Below are 6370 nucleotides of genomic sequence, written 5' to 3'. Positions count from 1 at the left end.
TCCTCCAATCTGTGTCTGCTAAAGAGTCTATATTTAATACTTCAAACTCTTCTTTGCTGGCAAAACCTAATTGTGAATTCTCCAGGTCACTTGGGGAAAGCTTGGTAGCCATTGCTTTTCCTCTTACTTCGATCAGTTCCTCTAATTTCTCTTTTGATACCCTGTATCCTGAGGCTAACTGTGCCAGATCGTTTGCTTCTTGATTCTTGGTCCTTGAGACGTGATTTAACTCCACATATTCAAATTTTTTAAGCAACCTATTTGCTATGACAAAGTACATGATCAAGTTTTCTTTGATGCATTTATATTCCTTTGTTAGTTGCTTAATCACTAGTTCGGAGTCTCCTTTAATTTCGACTCTGGTTGCCCCTAATTCTAACAAAGCTTCAAGTCCAGCAATCAGTGCTTCATATTCAGCTTCGTTGTTGGAGCATAGGGGACCTTCAATCTTGTACTTGAGCTTTGTTAGAATTCCATCAGGAGAAATTATCAACATTCCGACACCAGTTCCCTCTCTATGGGTCGAACCATCGAAGTATAGCTTCCAAGGCTTCAAGTCTACATAATGTTGAGGATTCTCAACCACTGCATGGTCAGCAATGAAATCTGATACAATCTGACCTTTCATTGCCTTAAGAGGTTGAAATATCAGTGAGTATTCAGTAAGGGCTAAAGCCCATTTGCCAATTCGACTATGCAATATTGGCTTTGATAGCATATGTTTGATAACATCACAATGAGACGAAACATAAACATCAACTGGCTTTATATAATACTTAAGTTTGATACAAGAGAAATATAAACAAAGGCAGAGTTTTTCTATTGCGCTATACCTAGTCTCTGCATCATTGAGTACTCTACTTAAATAATAAATGGCTCTTTCGATGCCATTTTCATCTTCTTGCGCTAACATACTGCCTACTGTATTATCTGAAGCCGAAATATACAGGCGCATGTGCTTCTTCCCATTTGGGGGAGACAAAATTGGTGGATGGATCAAGTATTGCTTGATTTTATCAAAAGCTTCTTGATGTTCAGCACGCCATTCGAACTTTCCTTGCTTGAGTCGAAGTAGAGGGGAGAAAGCTTGCATGCATCCACTCAAATTAGAGATAAACCTTCTCAAGAAGTTTATCTTCCCCAGTAAGGACTGCAGTTCTTTCTTCGTGGATGGAGGCTTAGTTTCCATGATAGCCTTCGTTTTATTCTGGTTAATTTCTATTCCCTTCTTATGGACTACGAAGCCCAGGAAATCTCCAGCCTGCACAAAGAAAGCACATTTAAGGGGATTCATCTTTAAGCCATGTTTTCTCATTCTTTCGAATGATTGGCTTAGATGATCAAGATTATCGTAATCCGAAACAGATTTCACGACGATGTCATCTATGTATACTTGCATGAATGTTTCTATAAAATCATGGAATATAGAGTTCATTGCTCTTTGATAGGTTGCCCCAGCATTCTTTAAACCGAAAGGCATTACAACCCACTCATAGGTGCCTATTGCCCCTGGGCAACGAAAATCTGTTTTAGGCACATCTTCTTCTGCAATGAAGATCTGATTATACCCAGAGTATCCATCCAACATACTTAGGTATTCGAAACCTGCGGCTGAATCTACTAGCATTTCTGCTACAGGCATGAGATATTCATCCTTAGGAGTTGCTGCATTCAGATCGTGAAAATCTATGCATACTCTTAATGAACCATTCTTTTTTATAACAGGTACAATATTGGCAATCCATTCAACGTACCTTGTAGTTTGGATGAACTTGCAACGTAGAAGCCTTTCGACCTCTGCTTTAATCTTTGAATGTATCTCTGGCGCGAACCTTCAAGGAGTCTGCTTTATGGGCTTCTTCCCTTCCTTTATTGGCAACTTTAGTTTGACCAAGTCTCTTCCTAAACCAGGCATCTCGTCATAATCCCAAGCGAAACAGTCTTTGTTTTCTTTTAACAACTTAATAACTCTTGATTTTAACGCTGGGTCTAATTTCACACTGACGTATGTTATCCTCTTTCGATCCTCGTCTCCAAGATTTACTTCTTCGAGTGGATCTTGGGCTAAAATTTTTATGTTTGATACTATTGGGTCCTTCTCGAATCCCAAGGGTTCTTCGTCGTAGATTGCGTCTAACCTTTGACTCGAATCTTCTCCTGAGATTTCTTCGACTCGAACTAGATCTTCAGGTGGTTGGGGGATCATATGTATCCCCGAATATGTCGTTTCTTCCTTTCTTAGACCTGCATTAACCAACATGTTTGATAATTCGGCTTCGAGAGCCGTCTTTCTTTTATTCTCAGCTATATAAGCCGAAATATTTTCGAAGAATGATGACTCAGACATCATCAACGTCGTCATCCCAGCCTGTTGGCCGTATTGTTGGATAATGCTCTATTGGTGCGGTATCTTCTGGGCCGTCCATTATTTCCCTATTCCATTGGAACCCATTTGGGTGCAAAGACAAGTAATACAATGCATTCTTGTTTGGGGTGTATATATCTTCCGCAGCATGGCAAGGTCCTATGTTTGCCAAGTTCCTATCGAAGTTAGTCTTATTAACTTGATTAACTTCAGCCATGTAATAACTCTGATCCCCCTCAATATTCTCTACTATGCCATCTTCTCTCCAAATGGTTAACCTTTGATGCATTGTCGAAGGCACAGCAGCAACTCCATGGATCCATTCCCTTCCGAGCAAGATGTTATAATTTGCTTTTGCTGGTATGACCATAAACATAGTTGGCCTCGTGACTGAACCCACCGTTAGATTTACTTGGACAACTCCCAAAGTTTGCCCTATTTTGCCTTCGTAGTTAGACAAAACCATGTTATGTGGCCTTATATCAGTATCAAACATACCAATTCTTTTCAGCATGTTGTTAGAATCCCATTTGTGCATAGTTTGTATATAAGTTTTGTGGTATTTCTGAAACTCTTGTGCCAAATTTGATTACTTTTTGATATAATAGTATGTAAATAAATAACTTTATGTTTATTTTCTAAATTAAGTTAGTTTATTAACTCTTGTTATGTTTTCTTTAGGTTTTAACAATTTTTGGACAAGATGGAATGAGAAGAATGATCAAAACAAGCTTGCAATGAGGATGGAATGCAAAAAGAAGAATTTTTGTGCAAGGAGGTCCGCTCAGCGGAGTCCAAGCGGACCCAGGCAGGGATGCAGCAAATTTTTCCATCAGCAAGTCCGCTCAGCGGAGCTGAAGCGGACATGGGCAGAGAAGAGCAGAAAATTTACCTCCGCTCAGCGGACCTTGAAGACAAAACAGATATTTTTACTGCTCCGCTCAGCGGACCTACTTTTTCAACTTTTGTTCCTAGCCACATAAAATTGATAAAAAAAGTGGTTTTGGAGAGTTCTTATCATAACACTCACTTGAAAGAATAGTTAGGGCAAGAGAAGAAGAAAGAAACCATTTTTCTTAAGAGAAAATCAAGATTTCCAAACATCTTTCTTTGATCTTCTTAAGTTTGATGTCACTAAATCTTGGTTTGTTGCTTGTTGTTGAAGCTTCCATGGATATGGAGGGCTAAGTTTCATCTTGTGTCAAGATTAGAGGTAGTTAGTTTGTAAATATGTACTTTCTTTGATCTATTATGTATGAACTTGGTTAATGATTAATACATGGTGAATATCTTGTTATTTATGTTTCATTTGTTGTTTTGGATCATTATTGAGAGATATGTTTCAAAGCTAGATCTAAAAGATATTCATCTATCAATAAACAAACTCTAGAGATAGATTTGTGAGTTGATAATCACAAGTATCAAGCTTTTAAGATTATCATGTTGATTGTCGGCATGAGAGATCATCTGACGGTGAATATGATAATAATCACGATATTGCTTTAGAGATAAACGGTATCGAGAGGATACGTGATTTTATTAATCATGAATAGGTTCATATATATAATCATTAGAGTACATATGAAGCAAACTAATGAACACTAATCTTGACACAGTTTTACCAAACCGTTTTTAAACCCGAAGTTATTGTCTTTAATTTCTTTTCATGCTATTTATTTTTCATGATATTAAAAACATCCAAAACCTTAACTCAAAATACACTGAGCTGTAGAACGGCGATAATATCGCATCAATCCCTGAGGAGACGATACTAAGAATACTTATCCTAAACTTTCTAACAAAATGGCGCCGTTGCCGGGGATTGGCGTTAAGATATTATAAGCATAGCAATAGTTTTTGTGTGTTTTGAATATAAATATTATTATTATTACCTAGTCTTTGCTCACTTTTTGGTTAGTGTTTCAGCTCTGGTTTATGCGTGGGAGTGTCCCAGCAGATCAACTTCTTTTTGATCCAGAAATTGAAAGAACCGCAAGGAGATTGAACAGTAAAACCAGAAGAAGAAGGAAACTAGCCAAAGAACGAAGATTAGCCCAAGAAGCTACTACTTCATCAGCACCACAAGTTATAGAAGAAGAGATGGCAGGGCATGGAGAACAGGATCCACCACCGCCACCACCACCACCTCCTAGAGCACCATGTGCTAACAGTCCAAGAAGAGCAGCCCAGTTTGCAAGAAATGACAACAATGCAAGAAATTCTGAAATGAAGACTGGCATTCTTCAACTACTTTATGCTAGTCCCTTTGCAGGACTTGATCATGAGGACCCATATACACACTTGACAAAGTTCTATGAAATTGCCGGAGCAGTCGGAGCACCTGAAAGAGAGGAAGAGCAAGTGTTTAAAAGATTATTTCCTCACTCATTGATTGGTAAAGCAAAGGATTGGTACCTTGATCAACCTACTCAAACCATGACAAATTGGAATGAGTTAGAAGAAAAGTTTCTTGATAGGTTCTTTCCTCAGTCAAGGTTGCTTGAAGTAAAAACAGCAATTTCAGTGTTCTCTCAAGGTGTGAATGAAACTCTTAATGAAGCATGGGAAAGGTATAAGTCAATGTTGAGAAAATGTCCGAGTCATGGCTTTGATGAACTCACCCAGATTCACATTTTTCGTAATGGCTTACAACCTCAACCGAAGCTTCTTTTAGATGCTACAGCTGGAGGTTCCTTAATGGCTAAGACAGCGGAGGAGGCAATAGAGATAATTGAGAAAATGGCCAGAAATGATCATCAGGTGCAACATAACCGAGGAGTTGTTCAAAAGAAACCGGGGCTTATTGAACTAGGAACCAATGATGCTATTCTTGCTTAGAACAAGCTTCTTTCTCAACAAGTGGAGGAGATTACAAAACAAATGGCAAGGTTACCTCAACAACTCAAGGAATTACATGATCCTAACAAGAACAAACAAGTCGCTTCGTGTGAGCTTTGTAGTGGAGACCACCCTACCGGATATTGTCCACCGGTGAATGAAGTAAATTATATGGCGAATCAAAATCAAGGAGGTTATCAACAAAGACAAGCTCCTTTCCAAAACCAAGGTGGATACCAACAAAGGCCTAATGCACCGCAATATGGCCAAGGGTGGAGACAAGATAATTATCAACAAAGACAAAGTCCTTATCAACAACAACCACCTTCTCAAGACAAGCCTTCAAAGTTGGAGGAGACTCTAAATCAATTCATGCAAGCATCAATGGCGAATCAAAAGAGTAATGAAGCGGCAATAAAGAATTTAGAGACTCAAGTCGGCCAACTTGCAAAACAATTAGCCGAAAAGCAAACCGGACCATCATTCACGGCGAACACTCAAACCAATCCTAAGGAGCATTGCAAAGCGGTTGTAACTAGGAGTGGGAGGGTGCTTGAAAGTGAAGTGGAGAAGGAGGTCGAGGAGGAGGAAGTTAGGATAGAAAAGGAGAAAGAGGTAGAAAGTGAAGTAGAACCAAAGAAAAATGAGGGAGTCTTAGTTGAAAATGAGAGTGAAGAAAAAAGTGAGGAAGAAAAAGAAAAAAATAGAGAGAAAAAGAGAAAGATTAAAGAAGGAAAGAAGAAAGTTATGAGTCCTCCCGTTCGTAATTTACCTTATCCTCATGCTCCCTCAAAGAAAGATAATGAGAGGCAATATGCTCGTTTTCTTGACATATTTAGGCAATTGCAAATTAATATTCCTTTTGGTGAAGCTTTAGAGCAAATGCCAAAATATGCCAAGTTTATGAAGGACATTCTCACAAAGAAAAGAAGTTACACTGAGCCCGAAACGGTTGTGTAGCAACCTGCCTAAAAATTTCAGCTTTCGAGTCGCCACCTATTCTGAAGGGCGAATAGGAAACCCTACGCAGATAAGAGATTGAGGGTAAGTTATTATAATCAGGCTGAGGGAAGGTGTTAGGCACCCTCAGCCCTTTCCTAAAGGCTAATGTTCAAAGATCAGGGTTGCATGGCAAGATTTGTAAAGAAATGTGGCAAATAGAATTTT

Source organism: Vicia villosa, unplaced genomic scaffold (assembly GCF_029867415.1).
Source record: "Vicia villosa cultivar HV-30 ecotype Madison, WI unplaced genomic scaffold, Vvil1.0 ctg.000353F_1_1, whole genome shotgun sequence".
NCBI lineage: Eukaryota > Viridiplantae > Streptophyta > Magnoliopsida > Fabales > Fabaceae > Vicia > Vicia villosa.
This window is presented reverse-complemented; position numbering follows the sequence as displayed.